Below are 17,160 nucleotides of genomic sequence, written 5' to 3'. Positions count from 1 at the left end.
ATTTCTTTGCTCTTTCAACTCAGGTTCGTAGGCCTAGTTGGAACACAGAAAGCCAATCTCCACATTGAAAAACCTACGTTCCCATATGTATTCCTTTGAAAAACGAAATCCATTTTCATCAGAAAACAATGTACGAGATGCTGAGCTTCTACAATACATGGTTCTCTTGGAGAGATAAATGTGTTGCTTCAACTCAGCTGAATTTGCCTCTTTGGAACAATGTGATGTCATGTGAACCTTGGAAAACGTCCGTCGCGGGAAGTAGTCCTTGCAAAACCGTACTCAATTTTCTCAGGAGACAATGGGCTAGATGCTCCTATTTCTGAAACAGACGGTTTTCTTTCAAGTTATGCATGTGTTTCTTTAAATTAGCTGGCTAGGCCTATTTTGAACAAAGAGATCTTATCTCCATATTGAGAAACTGAAGTTGCTCTAGGTATTTCATTGACAAACTACACTCAATCTGACAAGGAAACAATGTGTTAGATATTCCTTCTGGTAACATAGATGGTTTTCTTCGGAGAGAAACACGTGTTTGTTCAAATCAGCTGAAAAGGCCTCCATGATACAAAGGGAGCCTATCTCCATCCTGAAAAACCTAAGTTGCAAGAAGTATTCCTTTTAAATCTACTGACTACTCACATGGAAACAATATGCTAGATGCTGCAGCTTGTAGTTAGACGGTTTTCTTTGGAGAGACACATGTGTTTCTTCACCTCAGCTGAATTGACCTGTTTTGAACCAAGAGAGTCTACCTCCACCTTGAAAATCCTAACTTGCAGGAAGTATTTCTTTGAAAAAACTGGCAAAAGTCTCCCAGGGTGACAATGTTCTTATTCTCCAGGGTCAAACAGAGATGGTTTTCTTTCAGGAGATACATGTGTTCCTTTAAGTCATATAGAAAGGCCTATTTTGTAACAAAGAGCCCATATCCACATTGAATGACCTATGTTGCAGGAGGAATTCCTTTCCAAATCTATCTCGGTTCTCACAGGGAAGCAATGTGCTAGATGTTGCTGCTTGTAACATATAATGTTTCTTGGGAGAGATCCCTTTGTCTTCAACTCAGCTGAACAGGCCAACGTAGAAAAAAGGGAGCCTATCTCCACCGTGAGAAACCATGCTGCAGGAAGTATTCCAATCAAAAACAAACTTATCTCACGGGGAAACAATGTGCTACCATTCCTGCTTCCAACAGAGATGGTGTTCTTTCGAGAGGTATGTGTGTTTCTTGAAATCTGCGGAATAGGCCTATTGGAAACAAAGTGAGCCTATGTCTACATTGAAAGACCTAAACTGCCTGAAGTACTCCTTTCAAATAGTAACTCAGCTCTCTCACAGAATCAATGTGCTACATGCTGCAGCGTCTAATCTAGATGGTTTCCTTTTAGAGATACATGTGTTTCTTCAATTCACCTGATTGTGTGTATTGGGAACAAAGTGAGCCAACCCACCCTTGGAAAACGTAAGTTGCAGGAAGTCTTTCTTTGACAAACTTACTAAATTCTCACAGGGAAACAATGCCCGAATATTCCTGCTTCCAACAGAGATGGCTTTCTTTGGAGAGATATATGTGTTTCTTCAAATGTGCTGAATAGGCCTACTTGGAACAAAGTGTGCCTATCTCTACATTGAAAATCCTCAGTTGCCCGAAGTACTCCTTTCAAGTACTAACTCAGATCTCACAGAGAAACCATGTGCTACATGCTGCAGCTTCTAATCCCGATGGTTTCCTTTTAGAAATACATGTGTTTCTTCAATTCACATGAAGGTGTGTATTGGGAACAAAGTGAGTCAACCCAACCTTGGAAAACGTAAATTGCAGGAAGTATTCCCTTGCAAAACCTATTCAATTCGAAGTTGGAAACAATATGGGGGATGCTCCTTCTTCCACAGAGATGTTTTCTTTGAGAGACACACGTGTTTCTTCAAGTTAGCTGGACAGGCCTATTTGCTTACTGACTGTAACATATAAGATTTCTTTGGAGAGATACATGTGTTTCTTCAATGCAGCTGAAAAATGCCAATGTGGAAATAAGGGAGCCTCTCTCCACCATGAAGCACCCTGTTGCAGGAAGTATTCCATTTACAAACAAACACAATCTCCCAGGGAGACAATGTGCTATTACTCATGCTTCCAGCAGAGATGGTTTTTTTGGAGAAATATATGTGTTTCTTCAAATCTGCTGAACAGGCCTATTAGGAACAAAGAGAGCCTATGTCTACATTGAAAAAGCTAAATTGCCTGAAGTACTCCTTTCAAATATTAACTCAGCTGTCACAGGGAAACAATGAGCTGCACGGTACAGCTTCTAACATAGATGGTTTCCTTTTAGAGGTACGTGTGTTTCTTCAACTCACCTGCCTGTGTCTATCTGGAAAAAAGTGAGCCTATCCCAACCTTGAAAACCCTAAGCTGTAGGAAGTATTCCTATGCAAAGCCTTCTCAATTCTTACTGGGATACAATGTGGTGGATTCTCCTGCTTCTCACACAGATGTTTTCTGTCAAAAGACACATGTGTTTGTTCAAATTAGCCGGGGAGGCCTATTTGGAACAAACAACCCTTTGTTCCCCTTGCAAATTCTGAATGGTGGGAAGAAATTCTTTTAAAATACTCATTTTTAACAGGGAAGCAATGTGCTAGATGTTGAAGATTGTAACATAGATAGTTTTCTTTGCAGAGACACTGATGTTTTTACAACTTAGCTCACAGGCCTACGTGGAAGATAGAGAGCCTATCTCCCTTTGAAAAACGTAAGTTGCCCAAAGTATTCCTTTTAAAATGAAACTCAATTCTCTGAGGGAAAGAATGTGCTATATGCTCCTGATTCTGACTCAAGTGGTTTCTTTTGAGATACATGAGTTCCTTTAACTCTGCTGAAAGGGCCTATTTGGAACAAACAGCCTATCTCCACCTTGAATTTCAAAGATGCAGGAAGTACTGCTTTCAAAAACTTACTGGTTTTTACACGGGTAAACAATGAAGTACATGGCGAAGTTTGTAATCTAGTTGGTTTTCGTTTAGTGCTCCATGTGTTTCTTGAACTCATCTGAATAGGCCCATTTGGAACAAAGAGAGCCTACGTTCACTTTGAAAAATGTAATTTATAGGAAGTACTCCTATCAATAATTAACTCTCTTCTCAGAGGTATACTAGGTCCTAGATTCTATAGCTTGTATCACAGATAGTTTACTGTCAAGAGATAAATGTGTTTCTTCAACTTGCCTGAATAGGCCTATTTCAAAAAAAAAGAGCTGATTTTCCCTTTGAAAAACCTAAGTCACAGGAAGTATTCCTTCAAAAACCAGCTCAATTCTCGCAGTGAAACAAGCTCCTAGATGCTGCAGTTTTGAACATAGATGGTTTTCTTTGGACAGATACATGTCTTTGTTCACCTCAGCTGAATAGACCTATTTGTTACAAAGAGAGCCTCTCTCCACCTTGAAAAACCTAAGTTGCCAAAGTGTTCATTTTCTATGTACTGAATACTCAGAGGGAAACAATGTGCTACATGTTGCAGCTTCTAGCATTGATGGTTTTCTGGAGATATAAATCTGTTTCTTCACATCAGCTGAATGGTCTTATTTGAAAAAAGGTAAACTTATCTCAACCTTGAAACATACGTTGCTGGAAAGTAGGACGTTCAGGAACATACTCCACTGTCACAGGGAAATAATGTGCTAGAAGCTCCTGCTTCTACTACAGATGATTTCCTTTCTAGAGATACATGTGTTTCTTCCAATTAGCTGAAAAGACCTAATTGAAAAAAGCGAGATTTCTCCACCTTCAAAATTCTCACTGGCAGAGAGTATTTCTTAGGAAAATTAACTACTCTCCATCAGAGAAACAACAGCAAGATACTGAAGCTTGTCACACAGACAGTTTTCTTTTCTTTGGAGAGATTTCTTTGCTCTTTCAACTCAGGTTCGTAGGCCTAGTTGGAACACAGAAAGCCAATCTCCACATTGAAAAACCTACGTTCCCATATGTATTCCTTTGAAAAACGAAATCCATTTTCATCAGAAAACAATGTACGAGATGCTGAGCTTCTACAATACATGGTTCTCTTGGAGAGATAAATGTGTTGCTTCAACTCAGCTGAATTTGCCTCTTTGGAACAATGTGATGTCATGTGAACCTTGGAAAACGTCCGTCGCGGGAAGTAGTCCTTGCAAAACCGTACTCAATTTTCTCAGGAGACAATGGGCTAGATGCTCCTATTTCTGAAACAGACGGTTTTCTTTCAAGTTATGCATGTGTTTCTTTAAATTAGCTGGCTAGGCCTATTTTGAACAAAGAGATTTTATCTCCATATTGAGAAACTGAAGTTGCTCTAGGTATTTCATTGACAAACTACACTCAATCTGACAAGGAAACAATGTGTTAGATATTCCTTCTGGTAACATAGATGGTTTTCTTCGGAGAGAAACACGTGTTTGTTCAAATCAGCTGAAAAGGCCTCCATGATACAAAGGGAGCCTATCTCCATCCTGAAAAACCTAAGTTGCAAGAAGTATTCCTTTTAAATCTACTGACTACTCACATGGAAACAATATGCTAGATGCTGCAGCTTGTAGTTAGACGGTTTTCTTTGGAGAGACACATGTGTTTCTTCACCTCAGCTGAATTGACCTGTTTTGAACCAAGAGAGTCTACCTCCACCTTGAAAATCCTAACTTGCAGGAAGTATTTCTTTGAAAAAACTGGCAAAAGTCTCCCAGGGTGACAATGTTCTTATTCTCCAGGGTCAAACAGAGATGGTTTTCTTTCAGGAGATACATGTGTTCCTTTAAGTCATATAGAAAGGCCTATTTTGTAACAAAGAGCCCATATCCACATTGAATGACCTATGTTGCAGGAGGAATTCCTTTCCAAATCTATCTCGGTTCTCACAGGGAAGCAATGTGCTAGATGTTGCTGCTTGTAACATATAATGTTTCTTGGGAGAGATCCCTTTGTCTTCAACTCAGCTGAACAGGCCAACGTAGAAAAAAGGGAGCCTATCTCCACCGTGAGAAACCATGCTGCAGGAAGTATTCCAATCAAAAACAAACTTATCTCACGGGGAAACAATGTGCTACCATTCCTGCTTCCAACAGAGATGGTGTTCTTTCGAGAGGTATGTGTGTTTCTTGAAATCTGCGGAATAGGCCTATTGGAAACAAAGTGAGCCTATGTCTACATTGAAAGACCTAAACTGCCTGAAGTACTCCTTTCAAATAGTAACTCAGCTCTCTCACAGAATCAATGTGCTACATGCTGCAGCGTCTAATCTAGATGGTTTCCTTTTAGAGATACATGTGTTTCTTCAATTCACCTGATTGTGTGTATTGGGAACAAAGTGAGCCAACCCACCCTTGGAAAACGTAAGTTGCAGGAAGTCTTTCTTTGACAAACTTACTAAATTCTCACAGGGAAACAATGCCCGAATATTCCTGCTTCCAACAGAGATGGCTTTCTTTGGAGAGATATATGTGTTTCTTCAAATGTGCTGAATAGGCCTACTTGGAACAAAGTGTGCCTATCTCTACATTGAAAATCCTCAGTTGCCCGAAGTACTCCTTTCAAGTACTAACTCAGATCTCACAGAGAAACCATGTGCTACATGCTGCAGCTTCTAATCCCGATGGTTTCCTTTTAGAAATACATGTGTTTCTTCAATTCACATGAAGGTGTGTATTGGGAACAAAGTGAGTCAACCCAACCTTGGAAAACGTAAATTGCAGGAAGTATTCCCTTGCAAAACCTATTCAATTCGAAGTTGGAAACAATATGGGGGATGCTCCTTCTTCCACAGAGATGTTTTCTTTGAGAGACACACGTGTTTCTTCAAGTTAGCTGGACAGGCCTATTTGCTTACTGACTGTAACATATAAGATTTCTTTGGAGAGATACATGTGTTTCTTCAATGCAGCTGAAAAATGCCAATGTGGAAATAAGGGAGCCTCTCTCCACCATGAAGCACCCTGTTGCAGGAAGTATTCCATTTACAAACAAACACAATCTCCCAGGGAGACAATGTGCTATTACTCATGCTTCCAGCAGAGATGGTTTTTTTGGAGAAATATATGTGTTTCTTCAAATCTGCTGAACAGGCCTATTAGGAACAAAGAGAGCCTATGTCTACATTGAAAAAGCTAAATTGCCTGAAGTACTCCTTTCAAATATTAACTCAGCTGTCTCAGGGAAACAATGAGCTGCACGGTACAGCTTCTAACATAGATGGTTTCCTTTTAGAGGTACGTGTGTTTCTTCAACTCACCTGCCTGTGTCTATCTGGAAAAAAGTGAGCCTATCCCAACCTTGAAAACCCTAAGCTGTAGGAAGTATTCCTATGCAAAGCCTTCTCAATTCTTACTGGGATACAATGTGGTGGATTCTCCTGCTTCTCACACAGATGTTTTCTGTCAAAAGACACATGTGTTTGTTCAAATTAGCCGGGGAGGCCTATTTGGAACAAACAACCCTTTGTTCCCCTTGCAAATTCTGAATGGTGGGAAGAAATTCTTTTAAAATACTCATTTTTAACAGGGAAGCAATGTGCTAGATGTTGAAGATTGTAACATAGATAGTTTTCTTTGCAGAGACACTGATGTTTTTACAACTTAGCTCACAGGCCTACGTGGAAGATAGAGAGCCTATCTCCCTTTGAAAAACGTAAGTTGCCCAAAGTATTCCTTTTAAAATGAAACTCAATTCTCTGAGGGAAAGAATGTGCTATATGCTCCTGATTCTGACTCAAGTGGTTTCTTTTGAGATACATGAGTTCCTTTAACTCTGCTGAAAGGGCCTATTTGGAACAAACAGCCTATCTCCACCTTGAATTTCAAAGATGCAGGAAGTACTGCTTTCAAAAACTTACTGGTTTTTACACGGGTAAACAATGAAGTACATGGCGAAGTTTGTAATCTAGTTGGTTTTCGTTTAGTGCTCCATGTGTTTCTTGAACTCATCTGAATAGGCCCATTTGGAACAAAGAGAGCCTACGTTCACTTTGAAAAATGTAATTTATAGGAAGTACTCCTATCAATAATTAACTCTCTTCTCAGAGGTATACTAGGTCCTAGATTCTATAGCTTGTATCACAGATAGTTTACTGTCAAGAGATAAATGTGTTTCTTCAACTTGCCTGAATAGGCCTATTTCAAAAAAAAGAGCTGATTTTCCCTTTGAAAAACCTAAGTCACAGGAAGTATTCCTTCAAAAACCAGCTCAATTCTCGCAGTGAAACAAGCTCCTAGATGCTGCAGTTTTGAACATAGATGGTTTTCTTTGGACAGATACATGTCTTTGTTCACCTCAGCTGAATAGACCTATTTGTTACAAAGAGAGCCTCTCTCCACCTTGAAAAACCTAAGTTGCCAAAGTGTTCATTTTCTATGTACTGAATACTCAGAGGGAAACAATGTGCTACATGTTGCAGCTTCTAGCATTGATGGTTTTCTGGAGATATAAATCTGTTTCTTCACATCAGCTGAATGGTCTTATTTGAAAAAAGGTAAACTTATCTCAACCTTGAAACATACGTTGCTGGAAAGTAGGACGTTCAGGAACATACTCCACTGTCACAGGGAAATAATGTGCTAGAAGCTCCTGCTTCTACTACAGATGATTTCCTTTCTAGAGATACATGTGTTTCTTCCAATTAGCTGAAAAGACCTAATTGAAAAAAGCGAGATTTCTCCACCTTCAAAATTCTCACTGGCAGAGAGTATTTCTTAGGAAAATTAACTACTCTCCATCAGAGAAACAACAGCAAGATACTGAAGCTTGTCACACAGACAGTTTTCTTTTCTTTGGAGAGATTTCTTTGCTCTTTCAACTCAGGTTCGTAGGCCTAGTTGGAACACAGAAAGCCAATCTCCACATTGAAAAACCTACGTTCCCATATGTATTCCTTTGAAAAAGGAAATCCATTTTCATCAGAAAACAATGTACGAGATGCTGAGCTTCTACAATACATGGTTCTCTTGGAGAGATAAATATGTTGCTTCAACTCAGCTGAATTTGCCTCTTTGGAACAATGTGATCTCATGTGAACCTTGGAAAACGTCCGTCGCGGGAAGTAGTCCTTGCAAAACCGTACTCAATTTTCTCAGGAGACAATGGGCTAGATGCTCCTATTTCTGAAACAGACGGTTTTCTTTCAAGTTATGCATGTGTTTCTTTAAATTAGCTGGCTAGGCCTATTTTGAACAAAGAGATTTTATCTCCATATTGAGAAACTGAAGTTGCTCTAGGTATTTCATTGACAAACTACACTCAATCTGACAAGGAAACAATGTGTTAGATATTCCTTCTGGTAACATAGATGGTTTTCTTCGGAGAGAAACACGTGTTTGTTCAAATCAGCTGAAAAGGCCTCCATGATACAAAGGGAGCCTATCTCCATCCTGAAAAACCTAAGTTGCAAGAAGTATTCCTTTTAAATCTACTGACTACTCACATGGAAACAATATGCTAGATGCTGCAGCTTGTAGTTAGACGGTTTTCTTTGGAGAGACACATGTGTTTCTTCACCTCAGCTGAATTGACCTGTTTTGAACCAAGAGAGTCTACCTCCACCTTGAAAATCCTAACTTGCAGGAAGTATTTCTTTGAAAAAACTGGCAAAAGTCTCCCAGGGTGACAATGTTCTTATTCTCCAGGGTCAAACAGAGATGGTTTTCTTTCAGGAGATACATGTGTTCCTTTAAGTCATATAGAAAGGCCTATTTTGTAACAAAGAGCCCATATCCACATTGAATGACCTATGTTGCAGGAGGAATTCCTTTCCAAATCTATCTCGGTTCTCACAGGGAAGCAATGTGCTAGATGTTGCTGCTTGTAACATATAATGTTTCTTGGGAGAGATCCCTTTGTCTTCAACTCAGCTGAACAGGCCAACGTAGAAAAAAGGGAGCCTATCTCCACCGTGAGAAACCATGCTGCAGGAAGTATTCCAATCAAAAACAAACTTATCTCACGGGGAAACAATGTGCTACCATTCCTGCTTCCAACAGAGATGGTGTTCTTTCGAGAGGTATGTGTGTTTCTTGAAATCTGCGGAATAGGCCTATTGGAAACAAAGTGAGCCTATGTCTACATTGAAAGACCTAAACTGCCTGAAGTACTCCTTTCAAATAGTAACTCAGCTCTCTCACAGAATCAATGTGCTACATGCTGCAGCGTCTAATCTAGATGGTTTCCTTTTAGAGATACATGTGTTTCTTCAATTCACCTGATTGTGTGTATTGGGAACAAAGTGAGCCAACCCACCCTTGGAAAACGTAAGTTGCAGGAAGTCTTTCTTTGACAAACTTACTAAATTCTCACAGGGAAACAATGCCCGAATATTCCTGCTTCCAACAGAGATGGCTTTCTTTGGAGAGATATATGTGTTTCTTCAAATGTGCTGAATAGGCCTACTTGGAACAAAGTGTGCCTATCTCTACATTGAAAATCCTCAGTTGCCCGAAGTACTCCTTTCAAGTACTAACTCAGATCTCACAGAGAAACCATGTGCTACATGCTGCAGCTTCTAATCCCGATGGTTTCCTTTTAGAAATACATGTGTTTCTTCAATTCACATGAAGGTGTGTATTGGGAACAAAGTGAGTCAACCCAACCTTGGAAAACGTAAATTGCAGGAAGTATTCCCTTGCAAAACCTATTCAATTCGAAGTTGGAAACAATATGGGGGATGCTCCTTCTTCCACAGAGATGTTTTCTTTGAGAGACACACGTGTTTCTTCAAGTTAGCTGGACAGGCCTATTTGCTTACTGACTGTAACATATAAGATTTCTTTGGAGAGATACATGTGTTTCTTCAATGCAGCTGAAAAATGCCAATGTGGAAATAAGGGAGCCTCTCTCCACCATGAAGCACCCTGTTGCAGGAAGTATTCCATTTACAAACAAACACAATCTCCCAGGGAGACAATGTGCTATTACTCATGCTTCCAGCAGAGATGGTTTTTTTGGAGAAATATATGTGTTTCTTCAAATCTGCTGAACAGGCCTATTAGGAACAAAGAGAGCCTATGTCTACATTGAAAAAGCTAAATTGCCTGAAGTACTCCTTTCAAATATTAACTCAGCTGTCTCAGGGAAACAATGAGCTGCACGGTACAGCTTCTAACATAGATGGTTTCCTTTTAGAGGTACGTGTGTTTCTTCAACTCACCTGCCTGTGTCTATCTGGAAAAAAGTGAGCCTATCCCAACCTTGAAAACCCTAAGCTGTAGGAAGTATTCCTATGCAAAGCCTTCTCAATTCTTACTGGGATACAATGTGGTGGATTCTCCTGCTTCTCACACAGATGTTTTCTGTCAAAAGACACATGTGTTTGTTCAAATTAGCCGGGGAGGCCTATTTGGAACAAACAACCCTTTGTTCCCCTTGCAAATTCTGAATGGTGGGAAGAAATTCTTTTAAAATACTCATTTTTAACAGGGAAGCAATGTGCTAGATGTTGAAGATTGTAACATAGATAGTTTTCTTTGCAGAGACACTGATGTTTTTACAACTTAGCTCACAGGCCTACGTGGAAGATAGAGAGCCTATCTCCCTTTGAAAAACGTAAGTTGCCCAAAGTATTCCTTTTAAAATGAAACTCAATTCTCTGAGGGAAAGAATGTGCTATATGCTCCTGATTCTGACTCAAGTGGTTTCTTTTGAGATACATGAGTTCCTTTAACTCTGCTGAAAGGGCCTATTTGGAACAAACAGCCTATCTCCACCTTGAATTTCAAAGATGCAGGAAGTACTGCTTTCAAAAACTTACTGGTTTTTACACGGGTAAACAATGAAGTACATGGCGAAGTTTGTAATCTAGTTGGTTTTCGTTTAGTGCTCCATGTGTTTCTTGAACTCATCTGAATAGGCCCATTTGGAACAAAGAGAGCCTACGTTCACTTTGAAAAATGTAATTTATAGGAAGTACTCCTATCAATAATTAACTCTCTTCTCAGAGGTATACTAGGTCCTAGATTCTATAGCTTGTATCACAGATAGTTTACTGTCAAGAGATAAATGTGTTTCTTCAACTTGCCTGAATAGGCCTATTTCAAAAAAAAGAGCTGATTTTCCCTTTGAAAAACCTAAGTCACAGGAAGTATTCCTTCAAAAACCAGCTCAATTCTCGCAGTGAAACAAGCTCCTAGATGCTGCAGTTTTGAACATAGATGGTTTTCTTTGGACAGATACATGTCTTTGTTCACCTCAGCTGAATAGACCTATTTGTTACAAAGAGAGCCTCTCTCCACCTTGAAAAACCTAAGTTGCCAAAGTGTTCATTTTCTATGTACTGAATACTCAGAGGGAAACAATGTGCTACATGTTGCAGCTTCTAGCATTGATGGTTTTCTGGAGATATAAATCTGTTTCTTCACATCAGCTGAATGGTCTTATTTGAAAAAAGGTAAACTTATCTCAACCTTGAAACATACGTTGCTGGAAAGTAGGACGTTCAGGAACATACTCCACTGTCACAGGGAAATAATGTGCTAGAAGCTCCTGCTTCTACTACAGATGATTTCCTTTCTAGAGATACATGTGTTTCTTCCAATTAGCTGAAAAGACCTAATTGAAAAAAGCGAGATTTCTCCACCTTCAAAATTCTCACTGGCAGAGAGTATTTCTTAGGAAAATTAACTACTCTCCATCAGAGAAACAACAGCAAGATACTGAAGCTTGTCACACAGACAGTTTTCTTTTCTTTGGAGAGATTTCTTTGCTCTTTCAACTCAGGTTCGTAGGCCTAGTTGGAACACAGAAAGCCAATCTCCACATTGAAAAACCTACGTTCCCATATGTATTCCTTTGAAAAAGGAAATCCATTTTCATCAGAAAACAATGTACGAGATGCTGAGCTTCTACAATACATGGTTCTCTTGGAGAGATAAATATGTTGCTTCAACTCAGCTGAATTTGCCTCTTTGGAACAATGTGATCTCATGTGAACCTTGGAAAACGTCCGTCGCGGGAAGTAGTCCTTGCAAAACCGTACTCAATTTTCTCAGGAGACAATGGGCTAGATGCTCCTATTTCTGAAACAGACGGTTTTCTTTCAAGTTATGCATGTGTTTCTTTAAATTAGCTGGCTAGGCCTATTTTGAACAAAGAGATTTTATCTCCATATTGAGAAACTGAAGTTGCTCTAGGTATTTCATTGACAAACTACACTCAATCTGACAAGGAAACAATGTGTTAGATATTCCTTCTGGTAACATAGATGGTTTTCTTCGGAGAGAAACACGTGTTTGTTCAAATCAGCTGAAAAGGCCTCCATGATACAAAGGGAGCCTATCTCCATCCTGAAAAACCTAAGTTGCAAGAAGTATTCCTTTTAAATCTACTGACTACTCACATGGAAACAATATGCTAGATGCTGCAGCTTGTAGTTAGACGGTTTTCTTTGGAGAGACACATGTGTTTCTTCACCTCAGCTGAATTGACCTGTTTTGAACCAAGAGAGTCTACCTCCACCTTGAAAATCCTAACTTGCAGGAAGTATTTCTTTGAAAAAACTGGCAAAAGTCTCCCAGGGTGACAATGTTCTTATTCTCCAGGGTCAAACAGAGATGGTTTTCTTTCAGGAGATACATGTGTTCCTTTAAGTCATATAGAAAGGCCTATTTTGTAACAAAGAGCCCATATCCACATTGAATGACCTATGTTGCAGGAGGAATTCCTTTCCAAATCTATCTCGGTTCTCACAGGGAAGCAATGTGCTAGATGTTGCTGCTTGTAACATATAATGTTTCTTGGGAGAGATCCCTTTGTCTTCAACTCAGCTGAACAGGCCAACGTAGAAAAAAGGGAGCCTATCTCCACCGTGAGAAACCATGCTGCAGGAAGTATTCCAATCAAAAACAAACTTATCTCACGGGGAAACAATGTGCTACCATTCCTGCTTCCAACAGAGATGGTGTTCTTTCGAGAGGTATGTGTGTTTCTTGAAATCTGCGGAATAGGCCTATTGGAAACAAAGTGAGCCTATGTCTACATTGAAAGACCTAAACTGCCTGAAGTACTCCTTTCAAATAGTAACTCAGCTCTCTCACAGAATCAATGTGCTACATGCTGCAGCGTCTAATCTAGATGGTTTCCTTTTAGAGATACATGTGTTTCTTCAATTCACCTGATTGTGTGTATTGGGAACAAAGTGAGCCAACCCACCCTTGGAAAACGTAAGTTGCAGGAAGTCTTTCTTTGACAAACTTACTAAATTCTCACAGGGAAACAATGCCCGAATATTCCTGCTTCCAACAGAGATGGCTTTCTTTGGAGAGATATATGTGTTTCTTCAAATGTGCTGAATAGGCCTACTTGGAACAAAGTGTGCCTATCTCTACATTGAAAATCCTCAGTTGCCCGAAGTACTCCTTTCAAGTACTAACTCAGATCTCACAGAGAAACCATGTGCTACATGCTGCAGCTTCTAATCCCGATGGTTTCCTTTTAGAAATACATGTGTTTCTTCAATTCACATGAAGGTGTGTATTGGGAACAAAGTGAGTCAACCCAACCTTGGAAAACGTAAATTGCAGGAAGTATTCCCTTGCAAAACCTATTCAATTCGAAGTTGGAAACAATATGGGGGATGCTCCTTCTTCCACAGAGATGTTTTCTTTGAGAGACACACGTGTTTCTTCAAGTTAGCTGGACAGGCCTATTTGCTTACTGACTGTAACATATAAGATTTCTTTGGAGAGATACATGTGTTTCTTCAATGCAGCTGAAAAATGCCAATGTGGAAATAAGGGAGCCTCTCTCCACCATGAAGCACCCTGTTGCAGGAAGTATTCCATTTACAAACAAACACAATCTCCCAGGGAGACAATGTGCTATTACTCATGCTTCCAGCAGAGATGGTTTTTTTGGAGAAATATATGTGTTTCTTCAAATCTGCTGAACAGGCCTATTAGGAACAAAGAGAGCCTATGTCTACATTGAAAAAGCTAAATTGCCTGAAGTACTCCTTTCAAATATTAACTCAGCTGTCTCAGGGAAACAATGAGCTGCACGGTACAGCTTCTAACATAGATGGTTTCCTTTTAGAGGTACGTGTGTTTCTTCAACTCACCTGCCTGTGTCTATCTGGAAAAAAGTGAGCCTATCCCAACCTTGAAAACCCTAAGCTGTAGGAAGTATTCCTATGCAAAGCCTTCTCAATTCTTACTGGGATACAATGTGGTGGATTCTCCTGCTTCTCACACAGATGTTTTCTGTCAAAAGACACATGTGTTTGTTCAAATTAGCCGGGGAGGCCTATTTGGAACAAACAACCCTTTGTTCCCCTTGCAAATTCTGAATGGTGGGAAGAAATTCTTTTAAAATACTCATTTTTAACAGGGAAGCAATGTGCTAGATGTTGAAGATTGTAACATAGATAGTTTTCTTTGCAGAGACACTGATGTTTTTACAACTTAGCTCACAGGCCTACGTGGAAGATAGAGAGCCTATCTCCCTTTGAAAAACGTAAGTTGCCCAAAGTATTCCTTTTAAAATGAAACTCAATTCTCTGAGGGAAAGAATGTGCTATATGCTCCTGATTCTGACTCAAGTGGTTTCTTTTGAGATACATGAGTTCCTTTAACTCTGCTGAAAGGGCCTATTTGGAACAAACAGCCTATCTCCACCTTGAATTTCAAAGATGCAGGAAGTACTGCTTTCAAAAACTTACTGGTTTTTACACGGGTAAACAATGAAGTACATGGCGAAGTTTGTAATCTAGTTGGTTTTCGTTTAGTGCTCCATGTGTTTCTTGAACTCATCTGAATAGGCCCATTTGGAACAAAGAGAGCCTACGTTCACTTTGAAAAATGTAATTTATAGGAAGTACTCCTATCAATAATTAACTCTCTTCTCAGAGGTATACTAGGTCCTAGATTCTATAGCTTGTATCACAGATAGTTTACTGTCAAGAGATAAATGTGTTTCTTCAACTTGCCTGAATAGGCCTATTTCAAAAAAAAGAGCTGATTTTCCCTTTGAAAAACCTAAGTCACAGGAAGTATTCCTTCAAAAACCAGCTCAATTCTCGCAGTGAAACAAGCTCCTAGATGCTGCAGTTTTGAACATAGATGGTTTTCTTTGGACAGATACATGTCTTTGTTCACCTCAGCTGAATAGACCTATTTGTTACAAAGAGAGCCTCTCTCCACCTTGAAAAACCTAAGTTGCCAAAGTGTTCATTTTCTATGTACTGAATACTCAGAGGGAAACAATGTGCTACATGTTGCAGCTTCTAGCATTGATGGTTTTCTGGAGATATAAATCTGTTTCTTCACATCAGCTGAATGGTCTTATTTGAAAAAAGGTAAACTTATCTCAACCTTGAAACATACGTTGCTGGAAAGTAGGACGTTCAGGAACATACTCCACTGTCACAGGGAAATAATGTGCTAGAAGCTCCTGCTTCTACTACAGATGATTTCCTTTCTAGAGATACATGTGTTTCTTCCAATTAGCTGAAAAGACCTAATTGAAAAAAGCGAGATTTCTCCACCTTCAAAATTCTCACTGGCAGAGAGTATTTCTTAGGAAAATTAACTACTCTCCATCAGAGAAACAACAGCAAGATACTGAAGCTTGTCACACAGACAGTTTTCTTTTCTTTGGAGAGATTTCTTTGCTCTTTCAACTCAGGTTCGTAGGCCTAGTTGGAACACAGAAAGCCAATCTCCACATTGAAAAACCTACGTTCCCATATGTATTCCTTTGAAAAAGGAAATCCATTTTCATCAGAAAACAATGTACGAGATGCTGAGCTTCTACAATACATGGTTCTCTTGGAGAGATAAATGTGTTGCTTCAACTCAGCTGAATTTGCCTCTTTGGAACAATGTGATGTCATGTGAACCTTGGAAAACGTCCGTCGCGGGAAGTAGTCCTTGCAAAACCGTACTCAATTTTCTCAGGAGACAATGGGCTAGATGCTCCTATTTCTGAAACAGACGGTTTTCTTTCAAGTTATGCATGTGTTTCTTTAAATTAGCTGGCTAGGCCTATTTTGAACAAAGAGATCTTATCTCCATATTGAGAAACTGAAGTTGCTCTAGGTATTTCATTGACAAACTACACTCAATCTGACAAGGAAACAATGTGTTAGATATTCCTTCTGGTAACATAGATGGTTTTCTTCGGAGAGAAACACGTGTTTGTTCAAATCAGCTGAAAAGGCCTCCATGATACAAAGGGAGCCTATCTCCATCCTGAAAAACCTAAGTTGCAAGAAGTATTCCTTTTAAATCTACTGACTACTCACATGGAAACAATATGCTAGATGCTGCAGCTTGTAGTTAGACGGTTTTCTTTGGAGAGACACATGTGTTTCTTCACCTCAGCTGAATTGACCTGTTTTGAACCAAGAGAGTCTACCTCCACCTTGAAAATCCTAACTTGCAGGAAGTATTTCTTTGAAAAAACTGGCAAAAGTCTCCCAGGGTGACAATGTTCTTATTCTCCAGGGTCAAACAGAGATGGTTTTCTTTCAGGAGATACATGTGTTCCTTTAAGTCATATAGAAAGGCCTATTTTGTAACAAAGAGCCCATATCCACATTGAATGACCTATGTTGCAGGAGGAATTCCTTTCCAAATCTATCTCGGTTCTCACAGGGAAGCAATGTGCTAGATGTTGCTGCTTGTAACATATAATGTTTCTTGGGAGAGATCCCTTTGTCTTCAACTCAGCTGAACAGGCCAACGTAGAAAAAAGGGAGCCTATCTCCACCGTGAGAAACCATGCTGCAGGAAGTATTCCAATCAAAAACAAACTTATCTCACGGGGAAACAATGTGCTACCATTCCTGCTTCCAACAGAGATGGTGTTCTTTCGAGAGGTATGTGTGTTTCTTGAAATCTGCGGAATAGGCCTATTGGAAACAAAGTGAGCCTATGTCTACATTGAAAGACCTAAACTGCCTGAAGTACTCCTTTCAAATAGTAACTCAGCTCTCTCACAGAATCAATGTGCTACATGCTGCAGCGTCTAATCTAGATGGTTTCCTTTTAGAGATACATGTGTTTCTTCAATTCACCTGATTGTGTGTATTGGGAACAAAGTGAGCCAACCCACCCTTGGAAAACGTAAGTTGCAGGAAGTCTTTCTTTGACAAACTTACTAAATTCTCACAGGGAAACAATGCCCGAATATTCCTGCTTCCAACAG

The sequence above is a fragment of the Castor canadensis genome, chromosome 17 (assembly GCF_047511655.1).
Source record: "Castor canadensis chromosome 17, mCasCan1.hap1v2, whole genome shotgun sequence".
In the NCBI taxonomy this organism is placed as follows: domain Eukaryota; kingdom Metazoa; phylum Chordata; class Mammalia; order Rodentia; family Castoridae; genus Castor; species Castor canadensis.
This window is presented reverse-complemented; position numbering follows the sequence as displayed.